Here is a 23,609-nt window from a genome sequence, read left to right as displayed (position 1 = left end):
ATTTCAAAAGAAATTAGGAATTCTTACTTACACTTTTAAAGCAAAATGAAGCAAAATATTAAAACTCTAACACTGAACAAAATTAAGAATCACATTTACTCTCCAGGTTTTCCTAAGAATCAGTATTTTAACTAATATAAATTTAGGTTTAATCAGAAAAACAGAAAAAAAAAAAAACCTGTAGGATTTTAAAATAAGAACATCAATATAAGAAATTGGTAATGTGGGATGGAATAGGTGACAAGACAGAGAATGGCTGGAACACTCCTATACTGGCAGGGAGATAGCGACTAATCATGGGGCTAAAGGAACAATGGGAGAAAGATGTGGAACCTGGACCAAGAAGCCTGGACCTTTTGGGGGCTGATGTACCCCAGCTATATGAGAAGCTGCTTAGAGAGAGCTGGAACTCTGTAGGACTGCGTTCTCCATTGGCAGCTAGAGCCACAGAGCATAGAGCAACTCCTGGAGATACCAGCGACAAAGAGAATACCTGTGATTTTCCATTCTTCCATCTCCCAATCTCCTACCGACCAATGCCTTTTTTTTTTTTAAGCTCTTTATTGGAGTATAATTGCTTTATAATGGTGTGTTAGTTTCTGCTTTATAACAAAGTGAATCAGCTACACATATACATATATCCCCATATCTCTTCCCTCTTGCGTCACCCTCCCTCCCGCCCTCCCTATCCCACCCCTCTAGGTGGTCACAAAGCACCAAGCTGATCTCCCTGTGCTATGCGGCTGCTTCCCACTAGCTATAGGTTTTACATTTGGTAGTGTATATATGTCCATGCCACTCTCTCACTTTGTCCCAGCTTACCCTTCCCCCTCCCCATGTCCTCAAGTCCATTCTCTAGTAGGTCTGCATCTTTATTCCTGCCCTGCCCCTACGTTCTTCATGACCTTTTTTTTTTAGATTCCATATATATGTGTTAGCATACAGTATTTGCTTTTCTCTTTCTGACTTACTTCACTCTGTATGACAGACTCACTGGTCCCAGGTGGAACCTGCAGCAATACACTTCTTAAACACAGTGGAACCAAGAAGGGATAAGAAAAATATCTGAAACCAATGAGGCAAACGACTTGCACAAAATTTCTTCTCATTCTTGTTATTAATGGTCATTAATCAACAGAGAATCCCTAATTAATTGAGAGCTAGCTTTTTTGTTGCTATTCTTTTGTAGCTTTTAATGTAATTTAGGGTTTTTGTTTTTGTTTTTCCTTGCTGTAACATTACTCTGTATACTTTTCTTACTGTGACATTATCATTCTGCAAAAAAATGCTATGAGAAGAGATATGATGTTTCTGTTCTGTACATGGCTGTGCCCCCAGTACTTAAAAGATCCTGGCTCATATTAGTTGGTCAACACAGTATGGTAAATAATAGATGAATGACTATATCCCAATTTATTAGAGAACAAGATCATGGGCAAAATATAACACTCTGAAATTTAATTATTGTTCTGGCTGGTTTGGTTTCTTATTTGAAATTTGAAACTCATAAAATAACTATTGTTCTGGCTGGTTTGGTTTCTTATTTGAAATTTGAAACTAATATTCCAATGAGGATGAATGTCACATGATCAGAAGATACATATGACATGCACATTTCTCACCATTTTAAATACCAAACAATATTTTGTTTCTATATTTATATCATCTTTATTTACCTCAATATATATTATTTAACAAAATTTATCCAAAATATGTTTCTGAATCAAACTTTCTAATGTATGTCCTTATCCTTTATTGTATTACAAGAAATTTAAGATTCCATCTAAAATTTTGATGTCATACAATGTCATACATGTCATACATGATACTTAAATAGCTGAGTTACCAACAGATGATCCATAAGACAGCTGACTGTTCTCGTTATAACTAAATAATGTTAGAAAAATAATTAAGGTTATTGTATTCTGAAATATATACCGAGGATAAAAGAATAAATTACCTACATAGATTTACAGATTACACTAGAAAGATGAAGAAGACATCCACAGAAAGAGAAAATTTGATATTTTCTAAATGCTTCATGTAGAACAATTAAAACAAATAGCAACTTAATCATTAAGTTACTGAATTTACAGAATATGTGAAAATATTTTGACATAGGAAGACTAAGAACAGACTCACTGTAATATGCCCTCAGAAGTGATGTGTGTATTTAACACAATTGTGTCAACCATGTTTAATTGAACTCAATCATATTTGAATTAATTGATTAATTACCTCTCATAAAGCTATAGTTCTGGATATCAAGTTTGGTTTTACTGTCCATGACAGCAAGACATTTTATAGCAAATGCAATGTTGAACAAAATGTGATATTCCATGACAATACTTTTTTCCATTACCTCTCAGAATATTTTGGAAAGTGTTCTTCAACCACAAACAATTTAGGAATGTTTATATTTGCCTTTTCTTTGGATTTTTGCAAAGGCGTGGGGCACAAATATACATAATTAAGATAGTTCAATTTAAAATATATTCAGTTTCCCTCCATTACATATTCAGCTAGAATAATTATATGGTTAATTTGACATTTATCTAGATATCTGTCCGCAAGCAATTAGTAGTTATCACAATGATTTGCACAGCAATTCAGTTGCATTAAAAAAAAAAAAAACCTGTTGTAACTATTTAACTCGATCTGACTACAGAATCTCAATATTAATCTAATTATAGAGGAAAAGGACTGTTTGAGATAGACTGTTAGTCTCCAAATAATATTTAGGTCAAATACTAAAAAATGTAAATATGTAAAAACCTAATTATAATTACAACTAGTTGATTCACTTTTGACTTTGACATCCATATCATACATGAGACAGAGTAAACTTTAGCCAAGTATTGAAAATAATAGTTACTCAATTTTAGAATCAGTAGTATGCATGACCTATTCCCCTCAAAACAAATTCTGAAATCTTTTGCATTCTATTTCTGTTTTCGAACTTTAGACACCTGTTATTGAGAAATAAAGGAAATTGATTAGGTTGGTCAAATTAATTGAAGCTTTCTTTAGAAGCACCTAATGCAAAATTTTTATGTAATGCTACCTCTAGCACTGATATTTCTAATAATCTAGCATGTCAAGATTTGTTTAACCTCATTTAGAGTGCATCACTGTATACTTCAAAGACATTTCTATCACTTTTTGTGTTTCAATGTATGCAACTAATAGAGACTATTCTAACAGAATGGAATGACTCACTTTTCCTGGTTACTAAATCTCTCATGAGTCAGAATGTTGATAGAGGAATGAGTAAGTGGAAAGTAGTCTGAACTTTGGATCTTATAATTTTATTATTGTTTTCAGTTTCTTCTGTTGAGCCTGAGAACCTTCTCTAGGTTATTTCTCTTAGAAACTTTGATGTTCTGGTATATTAAATGTCTTATTCTTTTAATTTCACCAAAATTGTCCTGCCAAGCTTTTAATTAAGAAGCTTCCAGTTTTTCTTTATGTTTTCTTCCAGTCTTGTATACTTTTTTTTTAATGAGGAACAGATGTTGACCACCATTCACTCTTTATTTATTTATTTATTTATTTTAGGCTGTGTTGGGTCTTTGTTTCTGTGCAAGGGCTTTCTCCAGTTGCGGCGAGCGGGGGCCACTCTTCACCGCGGTGCGCAGGCCTCTCACTGTCGCGGCCTCTCCCGTTGCGGAGCACAGGCTCCAGATGCACAGGCTCAGTAGTTGTGGCTCACGGGTCTAGCCGCTCCATGGCATGTGGGATCTTCCCGGACCGGGCCACGAACCCGTGTCCCCTGAATTGGCAGGCGGATTCCTAACCACTGCGCCACCAGGGAAGCCCCAGTCTTGTATACTTTTAATGGTGATAATCATATATGCAGCTTCTTTGCCTTGATCAGAATACTTGGAATTCTTAGTTGTAAACATCTCAATATGTTTGTAATTTGGCATGCTTACTGTATTTTAGATGCTTTACTTGGACATTTTCTAATGTACCTGGAGTTCCATTCTTAGTTATAAAAGCACAGGAATAAGTATTCTTTATCGTGCATTCAAATATCCTTTCATAAATTTATTATTTTTCCACACTGGATCCCTATATACAGGATATAGTCTAAGCAACATTTCAATAATAGTTATTTAAAATCTACATGTTTTCTTTTTGTTAGACAAATTAGTGCCAGAAATTTTGAACTTAAAAATCACATAAGGTGTGTTCTGTGAGGAAAGATGTAATTTGGAAATTTTCCAGGAACATTTTGTCATTAAGCATGGATGCAAAGTTCCAAATGGCTCTTATCTTAAAATATCAACTTCCCTGATGGCACTGGAAGTTAGTCATAACTATATATGATATATAAAAATAAACACAATTATCACTCTATTTGGAAGAGCACAGACTATGTTATACCTAAAGAAGATTTGACCATAGTGTTTTTATATATAATATTGCACTGTAATGAGAAAAATACAAAGTGTATGCTTTGGCATGCAATTATATGAAAAGTATATGTATGTTAATTAAAAATATAATCAACTAAAATGACATATTTGTAATAAAAGGTCTTAAACTGAAAATATAGAAAAAACTTGACAGTGGTGGACTTTGGTGTGTGACTGATAGAAATGACATGGGGTGAGAAACAAATGATGCTTTGTCAAAATAAAAAATTACAATTTAATATTTCATAGTTTATATATAAATATATTCTTTTAGAGTCTCTAAGTAAAAAATAAAATTTAAAATTACATATTTTCTTTTAATCAAATTTAAGTAGTATGTATCTGAGAATGAAGTTTTATATGATATAAGAGTAACAGGTCTAATATAATATATTCTTAAAGGGATGTAATTTTACATGAAATGTGACCAAATATCTCATTTTGATTTTAACATGACATCAATTTAATATGGAAGGAATTTACAAACTATATTTTACTCTCATTAAATCATTGACTTTTCAATTAATTTTGAATTACTGTTTTCTGAAACCATATCCATGACAAACTCATTATTTTGAGGCTTTGCAGTAAATTATTACACAATTCCTTAAACTCAAATTCCAAAATTTCTTTATATTACATATTGACTTTCATCAAAATAAGACTGAAAATAGTAATACATTTTATAATACCATGAATTTGATCAACCATATTGTCTCTAATAATCATAAATCCTGTTCAAATAAATCACTAAACCTAATTTAAAATATACACTTTCTTGCTTATTTCTCATGTTCTTTTGATTCTAAAGATTTGATGTGATATAATTTTATTGATGCATATTTTTATTCAAATATATATGAATTCAAGCATTTTCATCTATGTACTTACTCAAAGTAGAATATGCCATGAATGCTGTACTTAGTTATATATCTGTCATTTTAATTTTTATAATTTTTTCTATCATTTTGTTTCTTAAGAATTTTAATGATTTTTCCCTACAGAACCTATTTTTTTGTATAAGTTATAGTGTAATGGCTAATAGTTTGGGTTCTTGAATTAAACAATCATTCAAATCTTGCTTCTGCCTATTAATAACTATGTAATCTTTAAAAGACATTGTGATAATTAAATAATTCCTGTGAGATATTTAATATAAAACATCAGTTTCAGTAAGCATGCAATCAATGCTAATATTGATATTACTTTCAATCCATGAGTATAATTTTCATTTAAAATTGATATTTTTCTCTATAATGAGTTATTCATGCTACATTTATACCTAATTAGTGGTTACATTAAGGTAAAGACAAAAGTGACATTATTTAGAGTATAGGAAGCGGTGAATGACTACTTTTAAAAACAATTATTTTAAAAAATACTCTAGGATATGCAAGGAAAATAATAAGAATTGTGCTTTATTGTTTGTTTTTAATCTATCTAGATCAGATGAGACACTTTCATTTTTCTTCAGAATTTCTAAATGTTTACATGACTAGGGTTAGAACGAGAAACAAACACTTAGCATAGCAGCAAGGACACAATTAAATAGCTACCATTTTGCTAGTCACCTCGGAGATTACTGAAAAGTATGATGTTGGATAAAAGTTTTATCTATAAAACAGAGATATCTTTTTGCTCATCTCTCAACCATATCAGTGTTATTTGGCTCTTGATCTGGCTTTGGTTTTAATGCCGGCAATATTTATATGATTTCCTTATCCTGTCTTTCGGACAGTTGGAGGATTTTTTTCTTGTTAACAATCAACTTTTCCTTTGGCAGATCTCTGGGGCAAAAGATTGGAGCTCGAACTGGTGTGGAGAGAGATAACAGTTGACAGAGAAACAACCTACACTTGTTCATGCCTGAAATGTGCACAATTAGATGAGGTCTGTACCTGGCTCTTTAAGGCAATATTTCCTTCTTAGGGTAAATCATATAATTTCTGCAAGTCTTGATGGCAGCTTCCTAAATAAAGAAACTAACAGGATTTTAGTTCTGTGACTGCTTATCATCTCTTGTGTGACTTTGGACAATTATTTAACCTATCTAAGAATCAACATTCTCATCTGTAAATGAAGTAATTTGGGATAAATGATCTGTATATTCTTTTCTAGATCTGAAGTTCTATGAATTTAAAGAATGGATTAAAGGGCTGCTCTTATGCACTAATATGCTCATTGGTTTCTTTGCTCCTATTCTAAGAAATACTTATATAAAAAATGATTCTTGAGCCTCACTAATAGGTGTGCAGTTTTTCACAGGGAATGAACATGCAAGTTCAGTGCATAGTAAATTATGACCCATATTCACATTTCCTTTCCTCAATTCTCTTAGGGACTTTTAGTATATGTATACTACCTCATCTTGTATATGAGAAAAAAAAGACAATAGGACTCATCAATCTAAGTGGGTCTTGTATGTGTGTGTGTGTGTATATATTATTTTTTTATATATCCTTATAATATTAATTTTTATGCAGAATAATATTTTGCAAAATTTTTACCCTTACTCCTTCTTCAAATAACAGACCTCAGCCCAGCAGTTTTCTCCTAACTACCTCCACAAAGCAGTATCCTGGGGGCAACAAAACAAAAGATGTCAGACAACTCCTTCCAAAAAATTTTCTGCTAAAATCAATGAGAGAAAACTTCTGGACTCTGCAATTATGATATCAAAAAAACATGACTCTGTTTTCTGTTCATTGCTCAGGTTGTTTTTTCTTACAGGATATTTTTGGAGTGTTAAAGAATGAGAACAACAAAAGAGAAGAGCTGGAAGAAGGGACAACAAAGATGGTTCTGATAATCACTTTTAAGCCCTAGATCCAGTTTTGCTTGAAAACAATGGTATCAACCTTTGTTCTTCCATGATATAATGAAAACAAATCAGTTATTAAAGTTTATTGATTATTTTTTTAACATAACTTAATTTGGGTTAGATTTCCAATAACTAAAGGAGTCATAATTTTCCTGAATGTATATATTTGAATGTATATCAGGTATAAACCTTATTTAAAAGTGTAATTTGTTACCTTCAGTCTTTCAATCCATATGAGCACATTTAAAAGAACAGTTGGTGGAACAATTATCTACTTGGAGAGCAATCTTAAAATGCTAGTTTAAATGACCAAGTACCTACTATATGTAGGAGTAGAAGAAACAATACATATTTATATATTATTTTTCAAGTAGCTCAGGGTGGAAAAAAAAATCAATCCCCTGTACTGTCTTACATCTTTAATAAATTTAAACTTTTATGCAAAAGAATGGAAGACCAAGAAAGTATTAATATAGGAAAACTTTTCTACTCTCCACAAGTGAATACAGATCATGAAGCTTTTGTGGTAATGAAAAAAAATATGCTTTCCTAGTTACATAAATCACATACTCCTTCAAGAAAGAGAGACACACCACTATTTACTAGTTTAAGATCATTCTCTACATTGGTGATTAATTGTTATTTCTTGACTACACCATAATAATAAAAACTGCTTCAAAGAAATTACAGTAAAATACGTTGTACACTTTCATAATATAGTAATTTGAGAAGGTAGATTCAGCTGTTCACTGAATGCTCTCCCAGGTTGATAGTACCATATATCTAAATATATTTCAAAGACAGCAAACATTAATTGAAATGGTAAGTGAATATGCTCTCAGAGAAATGCAAAGAGGACTGTATGTTAATATTAGAGAATATTTATTTTGCTTTCCATCTGTGACTGTTTTCTTGAAGAATCTGTACCTTTATCCACATGAGTAATATATTTAGACTTCATAAAACAAAATATCTCTTTTTTATCATTTACCCCTCTATGTGCCTTTGAAATAGAATGTTAATTATGACTCTTTCACAAGGCAGAATTTTAAAACTGATGACTCTGATTTTGCAATATTTAAAATGTATAGTTTATCCCAATAATATTTGATATAATTCAGTATTGAGGAATTATGATGATAATTCACAGATTATATTCAAGAAAAGAAATTACATGTGTCAAAGGTTAACAAAGGAATTTATAGTTAGAATGGTTGAAATCAATTAACTAGGATGAATGAAAAATGGAGTTACTAAACGTCCAGCTAAATTAAATTAAAAATAACCAATTAAGGTGACAATGTGCTAGAAGATCAAATTATTCATAGAAAGTTTGTTAAAAATAAGATGGCCTGTAAGATTAAAAAACATGCAGTCTAATGTAGCAGTTTTGAGAAAAGAAGAACTGGATGATTACAATTTAGAAACTCTGTCATATTTTTTTATCAGAAAGGGTGCTCTGCAATTACTATAGTTCCTATTTCCAAAGCATTTCATCACACGAAATAGAAACCCCACACGCATTAAGCAGTTACTCACTACTCCTCCCTACCACTACCTGCTGATAACTACTAATATGCTTTCTGTCTTTATGAATTTACCTTTTATACATATTTCATATAAACGGAATCATACAATATTTGGCCTTTGTCGTTTATTTTCTTTTACTTAGCATAATGTTTACAGGGGTCATCATGTTGTAGGAAGTAGGAATATTTCACTCCTTTTTATTGTTGAATAATATTCCATTATATACTATGCTACATTTTGTTTATCCATTTGTCAGTTGATTAATATTTGTGTTGTTTCTACCTTTTGGCTATTGTGAATAGTGTAGCTTTGAACATTCTTGTATAAATGTATCATCAAAAGCTTACAATTCTTTAAAGCATATACTAGAAGAAAAACTGCTGTGTTATACAGTAATTCTATGTCTCATTTATTGAGAAATCAAACTTTTCTAGAGTGGCTGCACTATTTTACATTATTATTAACAATGTATGAAGTTTCTAATTACTCCACATTTCCACCAACATATCTTAGTTTCTGTTGTTTTGTTTTGTTTTAAATTATAGCCAATTCTAGTGGGCATGGAGTGGTATTTCATTGTGGTTTTGATATGCATTTCCCTAATGTCCAATGATGTTTAATATCTTTTCATATTTTCATGTTAGCCATTTGTTTATCTTCTTTGGAGAAAGTTCTATACAAGCTCTTTACCCATTTATTGTCTTTTTATTGTTGAGTTATATGGGTTCTTCATGAAGTCTGGATACTAGACTTTATCAGCTATATGATCTTCAAATATTTTCTCTCTTTCTGCAGGTTTTCTTCCCTCTCTCGACAGTGTCTGTTTATGCACGTTTTTTAATTTTGATGAAGTCCAGTTTAGCTATTTTCTGTTTTGTTGTTTGTGCTTCAGTGTCATATCTAAGACTGTTGCTGAATCCAAGGTTATACAGACTTACCCCCATGTTTTCTTCTAAGCCTTCAAGTTTTATCTCATATTTAAGTCATTGATTCTTTTTTAGTTAATTTTATACATGATCTGAGATAGAGTCCCTCTTTATTTCTTTTGCAAGTGGATGTGCAGTTTTTCCAGTACTATCTATTGAAGAGTCTATTCTCCCATTAAATAGTGTTGTCCATTCGCTGAAAATGAAATGACCATGGACATATGAATTTATTTCCATTCTCTTGATTCTATTCCATTGTTCTGTATGTCTGTCCTTATACCAGAGCCATGCTGTTTTGAGTAATGTCGCTTTGTAGTAACTTTAGGAATCAGGATGTAGATGTGTAAATCTTCTAACTTTGTACTTTTGTTTTCAAGAGGTTATTTTTTGGTTATTTTAATTCATTTTAAATTTTATGAATTTGAGGGTCAGCTTTTTTAATTCTGAAACAAAAGCCGTCAGGTTTTTTTTTTTTTAATAAGGATTGTATTAAACCTGTACATCAATTTGGGCAAAATTTCTATCTTAAAATATTAAGTTCTCCAATTCTTGAACATGAGACATATTTTCATTTATTAGATTTTCTTAAGTATCCTTCAGGAACATATTGTAGTTTTCAGTGTATAAGTCTTAACGGCTCCTTGGTTAAACTAATTCCTAAGTATTTTATTCTTTTTATTGTTATTGCAAATGGAATCATTTCCTTTATTTCTTTTTCAGATTGTTTATTGCTGGTGTAAAAAAATACAACTGATTTTTGCATATTGATATTAAACCTACAAATTTGCTGAATTCATTTTTTAGCTCTAATGGTTTCTTTTTGTGAACTTTTTAGGATTTTTAGGATCATGTCATATAAAATTAGATGTAGTTTTACTTCTTTCTTTCCAATTAGGATGCCTTTTATTTCTTATCTTCTTGCCTAATTGTTCTGGTAAGAACTTCTGGTGCTATGTTAAATAGAATTGATAAGAGTGAGAAATTTTGTCTTTTTCTTGATCTTAAGGGTTGTCTTAATTTCCTAGGTCTGCTGTAACAAGTTGCCACAAACTGAGTGGCTTGACACCACAGAAATGTATTCTCACACATATCCAGAGGCTAGAAGTACAAATCAAGGTATCATGGCAGGACCATGTTCTCTGTTCTACCTCCTGATGGTTAAAGGCAATCCTTGATGTTCCTTGGATGCAACAAAATAACTCCAATCTCTGCCTCTATTGCCACATGGCTGTCTTCCCTCTGATTGTGTGTGTCTTTACACATCATTCTCTTCTCTCTGTGTATCTGTGTCTGTGTCTCTTCCACTCTTCTTATAAGATTACTAGTCTTATTAGATTAAGAGTTACCCTACTCAAAGACTAAAACTAGAAGCGTAACCTCTCCAAACTTCAGACAATACTACAAAGTGACAGTACTCAAAACAGCATGGTATTGGCACAAAAACAGACATATAGATCAATGGAACAGAATAGAGAGCCCAAAAATAAATTCACACATCTACAGCCAATTAATCTTCAACAAAGGAGGTAAGAATATGCAATGAAGAAAAGATAGTCTCTTCAGCAAGTGGTGCTGGGAAAGCTGGACAGCTGCATGCAAATCAATGAAATTAGAACACTCCCTCACACCATGCACAAAAATAAAATAAAAATGGCTACAAAGACTTAAATATAAGACATGACACCATAAAACCCCTAGAAGAGAACATAGGCAAAACATTCTTGACATAAATTGTAGTAACGTTTTCTTAGGTAAGTCTCTCAAGGCAAAATAAATACAAGCAAAATAAACAAATGGGACCTAATTAAACTTAAAGGTTTTTATACAGCAAAGGAAACCATAAACAAAATGAAAAGACAACCTACAGAATGAGAGAAAATATTTGCAAACAATGCAACCAACAAGGGACTAATTTCCAAAATATACAAACAGCTCACACAGCTCAATATCAAAACAAACAAACAAACAATACAATCAAAAAATGGGCAGAAGACCTAAATAGACATTACTCCAAAGAAGACATACAGATGGCCAACAGGCACATGAAAAGATGCTCAACATCGTTAATTATTAGAGAAATGCAAATCAAAACTACAATGAGGTATCACCACACACCAGTCAGAATAGCCATCATAAAAAGTCTACAAACAATAAATGCTGGAGAGGGTGTGGAGAAAAAGGGACCTTCTACACTGTTGGTGGGAATGTAAATTGGTACAGCCCCTTTGGAGAACAACATGAAGACCCTTTAAAAAGCTAAAAATAGAGTTATGATATGACCCAGCAATCCCACTCCTGGACATATATCCAGAGAAGACTCTAATTTGAAAAGATACATGCACCCTAATGTTCACAGCAGCAATATTTACAGTATCCAAGACATGGAAACAACCTAAGTGTCCATTGACAGATGGATCGATAAAGAAGAAGCAGTATATATATACAATGGAATATTACTCAGCCAAAAAAAGAATGAAATAATGCCATATGCAGCAACATAGATGGACCTAGAGATACTAAGTGAAGTAAGTCAGACAGAAAAAAGACAAATATCATATGACATCACTTATATGTGGAATCTAAAAAATGATACAAATGAACCTATTTACAAAACAGAAACAGACTCACAGACATAGAAAACAAACTTATGGTTACCAAGGGAAAAAGGGTGGGAAGGGGTAAATTAGGAATTTGGGATTAGCAGATCCAAACTACTATATATCAAATAGATAAACAACAAGGATCTATTGTATAGCACAGTGAACTATATTCACTATCTTTTAATAAACTATAATGGAAAAGAATCTGAAAAAGATTGTATTATCTAAAATATATATATAATTGAATCACTTTGCTGTACACCAGAAACTTAGCACAAATTGTAAATCAACTATACTTCAATTAGCAGTAGAAACAAGCACACCCTCCTCCATTATGACCTCATCCTTACTTACTTACATCTTAATTACATCTGCAAATATGTTATTTCCAAGTAAGACTACATTCCAGGTATAAGGGGTTCTGATTTCAACATGTCTTTTTCAGGAGCATAATGCAACCCACAAAAGAAAAACTTTCAGTTTTTCATCAATGTTAGCTGTGAGTTTTTCCTTGATGCTATCAAGTTGAGAAAGTTCTGTTCTATTCTTAACATACCGTGCACTTTTCTCATAATCGATATTAGATTTTTGTCAACTTTTTTTTTTTTGCTTCAATGGAAGTAATTGTGTGTGTGTGTTTAATCTTTTATTCTATTGGTGTGATGTATTACACTGATTATATGTCTTACATTGAATCGATCTTGTATTCCTGGGATAAATGCCACTTGATCGTGGTGTACAATCCTTTTAACATGCTGCTAAACTCAGTTTTCTAGTATTATACTGAGGAATTTTGTTTCTATATTCATAAAGATACTGGTCTGTAATTTTTGTTTTTGTGGTCTTTGTTTGGCTTTGATATCAGGGTAATGCTGGCCTCTTCTACTTATTGGAAATGTTTGAGAAATACTTGTATAAATTCTTCTTTAAATGTTTGAAAAAACTGACCAATGAAGCCACATACTCCTGGAATTTGGAATATTCTTTGCTGGGAATTTTGAATTCTGATTCAATTGTTTTACTTGTTATAGGTCTGTTTACATTTTCTATTTCTTCTTGAGTCACTTCTGGTAGTTTTTGTTTTCTGTATATTTTTTTCTTTTTCATCTACTAGATATCTAATTTGTTGGTGTACAATTCTTCATAGAATTCTCTTATAATCCTTTTAATTTCTGTAAGTTGGTAGTAATGTGTATACATTCATTTCTGATTTTAGGGAATTGAATCTTCACTCTTTCTTAGTCAATCTAGCTAAAGGCACATCAATTTGTTGATCTTTTCAGAGAACCAAATTTTGCTTTCATTGATTGTCTCTGTTGTTCCAGTCTCCATTTCATTTATACTTAACTTGATTATTTCCTTTTTTGCTATAGGCTTTGGTTTTAATTTCACTCTTCTTTTTATAGATCCTTAAGGTATAAAGTTAGGTTGCTGATTTAAGAGCATTCTTTTTTTTTGAATGTTGGTGTTTACAGCTATGGATTTATCACTAAACAAACACTTCTTTTGCTATGTTCCATAAGATTTGGCATATGCTTTAGTTTTCATTCATTTTACATGATTTTCTAATTTCTCTTTTTATTCATTCTTTGACACATTGTTTAAAAGTGTATTGTTTAATATTGACATATTTGTGAACTTTTCAAGTGTTTCTGCTGTTATAGATTTTTGAGTTTCATTCCACTCATGTGTGTGTGTCTGTGAGAGAGAGAGAGAGAGAGATAACATATGGCATATCCTGGAGAATGTTCTGTGTATGCTTAAGAAGAATATGTATCCTGTTTTTAGGTAGAGTGTTATGTAAATGTTTGGTAGGACTAGTTAGTTGGTAGTGTTGTTCATGTCCTCATGTTTCTTTACTGATCTTCAGTCTACTTGTTCAGTCCATTATTGAAAGTGGGACAGTGCAGTCTCCAATTATTATTTTAGAATGGTAAATTTCTCTCTTCAATTCTGTCAATTTCTGCTTCATATACTTTGGTGGTCTTTTGTTAAGTGGGTACATGTTTAGAATTGTTATATCTTCTTTATGGATTGGCTCTTTTAGCAGTGTATAATATCCTTTTGGTTTTTTTAACTATATTTGACTTAGAGTCTATTTTGTCTGATATTAGTATATTCATCTGAGGTCACTTTGGGTTACTATTTTCATGGACTTTTTTCATTTGTTCAGTTTCTACCTATTTCTATCTTTGCATCTAAAGTAAGTCTCTTTTAGAGAGCTAGTAACTCGATCAAGATTTTTTTTAACCCCTTTCAGCCAATTTTTGCATTTTGATAAGGATTATCCCATTTTTATTTAAAGCAATTACTAATTTGAAAGTTCCTATTTATGTCATTTTGTTATTTTTTTCTACCTGTCTTATATACTTTTTGTTCCTTAATTTCCTCATTATTTTCTTTTTGTTTACTTTTTAAAGATGTTTTTGAATTATTTTAAATGTATTGCTTAGATATTGTCAATGGAAAAAAAAATATCACAAATTGTCACAACAGAATGTGTGGGTTGATTAGCAAATTGAACTAATAAGAGTGAAAACTTTTATCCAGTTTAAAAGGGAGAGTCTGGAGATAATACACACACTGATAGTGCCCAATAGTCCTCAGATACCAGATACACAGTATAGGTAGACTGGCAATTCAATGGGTCTAGCAGGTAAGAGACTCCACAAAATACTACTAAGAAACAAGGTCAATGAGTTCTAATCCAGTGACAGAGATTATTTCCTTCTTGATCTGTTTTATCTTGTCAGTCCTGATAAGGTGGTGACATAGCCTCTAAGATACCAGAGTACATAAGGAAAACCTGCCTCAGATTTTGGACATATTTGCAAGTGATATGAATATCTTCACAGGCACCAACAAAATTCCAATATTCAAATCACTAGGAGGTCTCTTTTAAAAAAAAAATTAGAAGAAATTTTATTTTATTTTATTTATTTATTTATTTTGGCCTCACCACATGGCGTGTGGGATCTTAGTTCCCAGACCAGGGATTGAACCCAGGCCCTTAGCAGTGAAAGTGCCAAGTCCTAACCACTGGGAAACCAGGGAATTCCCAAGAAATTAGAAGAAATTTTAAAAACTTACAAATGGCTTTCAGAACCTGACCTGTTGGCGTGGCTAGGATTGCTGTATTTTTTTAAGTTAATTTTTATTGGAGTATAGTTGCTTTACAATGTTGTGTTAGTTTCTACTGTACAGCAAAATGAATCAGCCACACATATACATATATCCCCTCCCTTTTGGACTTCCTTCCCATTCAGGTCACCACAGTGCATTAATTAGAGTTCCCTGTGCTATACAGTATGTTCTCACTAGTTATCTGTTTTACACATAGTATCAATAGTGTATATGTGTCAATCCCAATCTCCTAATTCCTCCCACCCCCACCTTTCCCCCTTGGTATCCACACATTTGTTCTCTACATCTATGTCTCTATTTCTGCTGTGCAAATAAGATCATCTATACCATTTTTCTAGATTCTACATATATGTGTTAATCTTTTTGTTTACTTTTTAATTGAATTTGATTTCCTCCCAATTTCCTTGTCTATATAATATTTTTATTATTTTCTTAGTGGTCACTTGACATCTTAAATTAATAACAAGACACTTTGAATTAATACTGATTTACCTTCAATAGTATATCTCTAATTTTGCTGTAAGTTTCTTGAGTGCAGGTCAGACCATCTTTCTAAACTCTCTGTATGTGTCAAATATATCACATACACACACTGTGTATACATATCTGAATATATCCATAAAAATGGGAATTTTTGTCACTAGTTTTTTAATTCTCTATCAAACCACTTACTTTGTATTATATACTTCCCTAATCCAGATAGTAGTAGCTCTGTGCTAATGCCCACATCTAAAGTCCTACTGCTGATATTGTAATTCTTACTAAACATAACTCTAGATGTCACTGACACAAAGGGCATTAAATACTGTACTGTCCCAGCTTTGGAGATCCAAAGTTTGACCTTGAACTATTAGTTAGGACTACATATGAGTCTTCTGTATGATATGTAGATATTGATTTAGTTCTTTTGCACAATATTTTTAAAAAATTAAAGGCAGAAGTTAAATTATTCTCTTTCTTAAATTTGATTTTTTCATATCAGCATCTTTGACACTGTCTCCCAGCTTTTGCTTGACACATAGTTAAAATGTCTGCAAATTTGAAAATTGATGTATTTTCAATACTGGATGAATTTTAAGCAATACCTATATACCTATATTTATGTGTATCTTATTGAATGAATAAGCTTATTGAATGAGCTCCCTAGATTGTTATGTGTATGCCCTCTAACAATGATGTCATAATTTCTCTAGCAGAGCAACTGACAAATTAGTCATGTAACACAAAGTTATGGTAATAATGTCATGATCTTATTTACATTATCATTTACAAATTAACTCCATAGCTTTGTGAGATAAGAACACATGTTATAATTTCCATATTGATAGGATTAAATATAAATCCACACATTTACAGATAGGTAAATATCATACTTATTTACAGACTTGGAATGCAGAGCAGCTCTCTTGTCTGAATTTACATAAACTTCCATTCTCTGTCTATCAGTCAGGTCTCAATGTAAGAAACAAAAATTCCTCTAGGTACTTTAAGAAGTAAGGGGTTTTATCTATTTAGAAATGAGAGATTACGAAAGACTCTTGAGCACAAAAGCCATACTTACTATGAAGACAGGGATTTCATGAAGTGGTGCCTGGTATGCAGAAAGCACTCACCAAATATTTGTTGAGTGAACATGTGGCTATATGAGATCTGATACTACCTGTTAATTGTGGGTCACCTGCTTAGTGTCAGTACCGTGCTACTTGCTTTATGAACATTATCTGGCTTAGCACTCACAACAAATGTTTAAGGTAGTTCCTATTAATTTCATTTATAGATGATCAAACCAAAGCACAGGTAATTTAAATGATTCTAAGGCCACATTGTTAGAAAATTAAAATATGAATGAAGCCAAAAGTCTTGCTTTTTCCAGTGTTTCTTGCTGACTCTAAATAAGCTTTTCCCTAAATCAAAAGACTTTTATCTTTTAGGGTAGTTTTAGGTTTAAAACTAATTGAGTAGAATAATTGAGTATAAAATAAAGTTCCCACATATCATCTCAGCACCCCCCACCCTGCCCAGTTTCTCCTATTGTTAACATCTTGCATTGATGTGATATATTTGTTACAATTAATAAGCCAATATTAGGGCTTCCCTGGTGGTGCAGTGGTTAAGAATTCACCTGCCAATGCAGGGGACACGGGTTCGAGCCCTGGTCCTGGAAGATCCCACATGCCGTGGAGCAACTAAGCCCGTGCACCACAACTACTGAGCCTGCGCTCTAGAGCCCGCAAACCACAACTACTGAGCCTGTGCACCACAACTAGTGAAGCCCGCATGCCTAGAGCCTGTGCTTCACAGTAAGAGAAGCCACCGCAATGAGAAGCTCGCTCACCACAATGAAGAGTAGCCCCCACTCGCGGCAACTAGAGAAAGCCCGCACGCAGCAACGAAGACCCAACGCAGCCTAAAATAAATAAATCAACAAATAAATTTATTTTTTTAAAAAAGCCAATATTAATACATTATTATTAACTAAGGCTCATAGTTGAAATTAGGGTTCATTCTTTGTGTTATACATCCTATGGATTATGACAAATGTGTAATGAAATTTATGAACCATTACAGTATTGTACAGACTAGTTTTATTGCCCTAAAATTTCCCTGTGTTCCATCTATTCATCCCCCCTTCCTAAATCCCTAAACCCCTGGCAACCAATCATGGTTTTACTGTCTCGATAGAGAAATTAAATTAACTTTTTTCAGCTTTTAGTTAATGCTTTTTACTTTATTAAATTCAGAAGTAATTATTTAATGAAATGTATTGTTACTTTATAACTTGTCATGTTTAGAAAACATTAAAAGCACTTTGTCTATATGTGGCCCAAGTCTTCACAAAATTTACTGATAAAAAAAGAGATAATGTGAATACAAATGAATTCTCTATAATATAATATGAAGAATCTTAGCAAGTATATAATTAATTAAATGGTTAATTAATTCTGAGATCATAATCATACATGAATCCTGACAGACTGGTAGAATGTATTTTGAGTGGTGAATATTCTATGTGGAGAATGTATAGATATGGTAACTGTGTAAGTATAAAAATTTAATGGAATCACATTTTATATAAACCAAAACGAAAGAAGGCGGCATAAATACTGGAATAAATTAAGTATTTTATTAAGAATCAGCATATGATCTGAATAACTTTAAGGTCATGTGTGGCCTGTATACTTTGTGCAAAACAGAGGAATTCAGAAAGCTAAAATTAAGGGAAAAATAGGTCTGAGAGAAAGTGGTGAAATAAGAAATTAACCCAACATAGTCAATATGTATTGTGTTTTCTACCAGCAAGGGCATAAAATAACTGGCATTTAAAAAGTAATCTACATTGTTTAAAAATTCTGCAGTTTTGCATGACACATATTGTAGGTTAAGCTGCAGTAAAATATACATCATAATTTCCATAACTCTAGGGTAAGATATAAAACTACTTTATCTCAACAATCTAAAAGTTACCATATTCCATATAGTGTTATGTGTGTAAATAAACAATAATCCTTAAAGTACTGCAATGTTCAAGTGTATAATAAACTTGCACCCCCATTTGCTAGTATTTACTTGCTACTCAACTAAGGCTTCTAAGTTAAAAATATTTTCTATATGAATTAAGAAAGAGTTGTTTTGTTAAATAAAATTTAAAGAAATAATATTTGAGAGTCTACCCATTTCTTCTTCAATAATAATAATAAAGAAAATCTCATAGCAGTATGCAGTTATTCTAATTTAACTATCTTTTTTCATTAAACGGTGTTCTACAAAGATTATCCCATATAAGTTTAGAGCAAAATTAAAATTCACATTATACCCAAAATGCAAATACAGTTTAAAGACTCTTCCGATATAACTATTGACATAAGTGTAAATGTATGACTTACCCTTAGTTTACATGTAAGTAAAGCATTATTTCCTGGGAACACCACATGCTAGAAAGGAATTAGATCTGTAATATTGTTTTTATTTCCTAAAGTGCTAGAGAGAATTGAACTGCTGCATCCACAAATTTCTATCCCTCCATTATTCAGTACATTTTAGAACTTCTTTAGTGCTTTAAAGGCATTAACTAATCATTACAATCAAAAACTTAAGTTGTTATACCTTTTTACACAACCAAAAGTAGGAGAGTAAGTGGTTTTCACAGGTCGGCACCATTAAGTCAGCATAACGCCAAACTAGAAGTATCTGATGTCTATGATATGATTTAGATGACTAGACTCATGTTTCCCAAAGTGATGTACACAAGGGAATTACTGATAGAGGCCAAGGGGAAGGTCCTGGCAGTTGAGGTGGGAGGAAGTCCAAAGAAATGCTTGACTTGGTCATTAGAAATGATACATCATTTCTCAGTAACATTTCATCATGCCTCTTGTCTATGATCAATAAGAATAGTTGGAAATTGAAAAGTAGGCACCAGAGCTTATCTAGAGATGAAAAATTAGTTTAATGTGCCTGCTGAAAATGACCTATATTTTTCCCTGGAAGGAATACTTAGTGATTTTTGCTTACATTGATCAAAGGGGCCCTTGTAATCATCTAGGGTTTGATATTTAACAAAACATGAATTAGTTTAGGATCATTATCACCATATTATATTATCCTTTTTTTTTCTGATCACCTACTTTCACATCATGGTTCCTAATAATTTCTTTGAGACTTCCAAAGATAGATTATGTATTTTGGGCAAATTATTTTGGATCTACACTCACAATTTTCCATAGTCACATCCCCTCCTTTGGGCCTACCAGGTTTAGGAACAGTTGCAGTGTGTAGGAGCTTTGCCATCAATTCGTAGCACTCAATTTCTGTCTGCCTTCCCCACTTGTGTTAGAACAGATCAGACCTAACATGCATAACAAATATAAAATTAATTTTATTCCCTTTCCCATATTCTATTTTTCTGACATTTTGCATGTGTCTTAGGTTGTGCCTCAAACATACACTTTAATATTTGAGAATACTGCTCTAAAGTCATACTACTTACATACAATTATGTTTCCACATTGTTAATCATGGAAAAATTAACTAAATCCTCTGGGTTCCTCATTACTCATTTTAAAAATGTGATAATAATAAGCACATACATTTCTTGTGCAGATTAAATGAGGTTTTATACATAAATTATTTAGAGTAGTGTTCCACATATAGTAAGCTCTCAATAAACGTTAACCAATATTATTAGTAATATTATTTTAATTAACTTAATCTTATTAAACCGGAATTTTCCTGTTTCTTCTAGTTGAGATTTTGATACATTTTCACAAGTTATCCAAATTTCATCCCTGGGTAAAGCTCCAGATTGGAAAATGAAAGAACTGTTTTCTAGTTTTGCTTCTAATTTACTCTTTACCATAAGGAGTCCACTTTAACCTTCTGGTTTATTCTTCTGAAAATATATGAACATAAACTATGTCAAGGCATAACTTTGGGTTACAAATGACCAGAGGTTTGAATATCCCCAGTCAAATTTTGTCTTCTGAAATAATCTGCATATTGACTACCTAATTTGCATCATAAAATGGTCATATTGATTTTTTAAATCATTTTAATGTTTGCAATAATATGGATGAACAATTTTAAACAGAGGAGATTCTGTACATTTTACTGTGTATTACCACACCTATGAATACATTAAAGACCAAACTCTTGGTTAATATAGCCTCCTCAAAATGTCTTTGGATTTCAACTTTTAAATTATGTTAAAAACACAATTCATTAGTGGTATAAAATAATTTTTCTTGGAACATTTTTTTCTTTTAGAGAAATCATAAGACATACGTTGTAAATAATGCAGGTAATCAAGTATATAGAGGTTGCCTAATTGAAAACAATGTGTGCTGACCAAAACAAGTAATACTGTGTGTATGTGCATGTGTGTATGTGTGTATCTGACTCAAAGCAATTCCAAAAGATTATTCCCAAGAAAAGGAAGAAAAAACCCAAGATTGATGTCAGTGACAACACTGATTTAAGCTGTTAAATTTTGCAACGTTGGGAGTGCGTTGTTCCTCCCAACTACCTGAATGAGAGAACAAATCTCATCTATGTTATTCCCATTGTGGAGCACAGAATGAACCCAATAAATGAGTGAAGGTATGATAACAAATTAGTTTCAGGTTGACCATTTGGTAGGATTTGTTTCCATGTGGAAGAAAAATAAAATTATTTACTTAATATGTGTGACTGATTTCATGCATCTGAGTAAGATATATATATATCATATATATGTATTATCTATCTATCTATATCATGGAGGGAATCTATTTCATATTTATAGTAAAACCTTTTGAGGAGAGACACTCCTTCATGGCTCTCTCGTGCTCCTGCATATCTTGCTGAATGTGCCTAGAATGTAAGGTTCTGACAACTCTTTACCTGGCATATTTCTCAGGTCTGGATTTTCAGAGAATAACCTTGAGGAATAAGGTAATATCTGGATTTGGGACAAAGAGGAAGCTTGCTTCTTAGGTAGTGGATCCTCAAAGGTCAGTATTCCTCAGCTGCCATTTGGACCAATACTGCTTCATCCCTGTGGTACTCTGGGGCAACCAAACTATTAAAAACATGCGGATTTACCTGTTACTTATGCTGTGCTGTGAATATTAAGAATATTTTGTCTCTGAACCAGTAGTCTTTTTCTTCTGTCAGCATCTATAAAATACTAACAGGCTAAATTAATGGTTTGTAAATAGGCTAAAATCTAATCTGAGACCTGACAAAGCTAATGTTTTTGTGGATTTTTCTTTTTCTGTAAGACTTCAGAAGTAAAATTTTACCATTTGACATTGTAATCCATGATACCGTGTTTGACTAAATTTATGGCTCTATCTTATTAAATTTATTTGAAAAACATGATGAATACTAAAAAAAATCAATATGGAATTATAACTATTATATAGCTTTAGAGTAAAATATTGTAATTTTTATTTATTCTAAATTGATTACCTACTTTTTATAATGAATTTTAAGAGACTAATGAATGAAGGGTAAAAGTACATTTTATGATAAAGGTATTCTCCACGTGGTATCTAATAAAGATGTAAATATTACTTTGTTTGTAATTTTAGTCTCAGGCTCTGTCTTTATGATGGTAAATTATCTAGTCTATTTAATAAAATAAATTAATTAATCTGTCTGGTATCTTGCTTTATTAGCCCTACAACTAAAGTTGCAAAACTACATCAGGATTTTAAAGATAAAAGTACAAGAAATATCAGGGCATAAAGAAACAAAATTGAATATATCTACAATAGGAAAATTTGTATTTTTCAGGGTAAATTAAGACAGTCACCCCACCATCCAGATGTTTTGCTCCCCAAATTCCAGGAATCAACTGTTTCATGGCTACAATTATCGAAATTTTAGAGAAACACTCTGTTCAAAGGACCAGGAGATTGAACTAAGTTGTTTTTGAAGCCTGTTGTTTTGGCGTGATGAAAGATGGGTCCATTTACAACAACAGATTCTGACAGGGCAAAAAGATGTTTTTCCTGTAAATAGCAGTGTCTATACAGTGGCTTAATTCCTCTTCTTCAAGCAAGGAGAGGATAGTCTAGATAACAGTTACATACTATATGAGTCTCTTCCTCATGAATACAGCTGATATTGATTTGCTTAGAGAAAACATTTTAATTCTGTTTTTGAGTAACACATGATCTCCTTCCAATATCACATTACACCATCATGTTCTTTTATTCCAATTATTCTGCTTCTCAAAGTTTCCCATTATGTATTATCCTTTCTGATCATGAAAATATACATTGGTAACATTCAAAACTCTATTTAGAAACTCATCAATCATAGTATTGAATAATAATAGGTTTATAATATTCCCCTGTGAAGTGTCATTTTCAAACATAAATTCATTAAAAATATAGCTTAAATCTCACTTTGCAGAAGAGATGTCAAGCCATTTGTTAATTAAGGACCACTTAAGAAAACTAAATAAGCGCAAAGTGCCACAGGATGATGAAGGTACATAAACATGATGACAAGAAAGGAAAGAGCTAAAAGCATTTGTATATGACATGAATTTGAAGCTACTCAGAGAATGCATTCCTATTAACTTAGAAACAAATCACCAGTAATGATGTTAGACTGTATGAAAAACATTGCAGGTTGTTCCTTAAAACAAGAAAAAAACTGATTTTTTTTTAATAAAGAT

At 32.1% G+C, this 23,609-nt stretch overlaps 1 long non-coding RNA gene across 1 annotated transcript in view; it reads left to right on the top strand.

The window, feature by feature from the left end:
- LOC309663448 overlaps window positions 1-23,609 on the top strand; it is a 32,941-nt gene that overhangs the window by 7,007 nt on the left and 2,325 nt on the right. Inside the window, exon 1 of the long non-coding RNA XR_014265284.1 lies at window positions 1-23,609. This exon is cut by the window's left edge and continues 7,007 nt beyond it. This is a non-coding gene — a long non-coding RNA (uncharacterized lncRNA).

Source organism: Balaenoptera physalus, assembly GCF_965194825.1.
Source record: "Balaenoptera physalus genome assembly, chromosome: 6".
In the NCBI taxonomy this organism is placed as follows: Eukaryota; Metazoa; Chordata; class Mammalia; order Artiodactyla; family Balaenopteridae; genus Balaenoptera; species Balaenoptera physalus.
The sequence above is the reverse complement of the archived record's forward strand: the minus strand, read 5'-3'. Positions and strand labels throughout refer to the sequence as shown.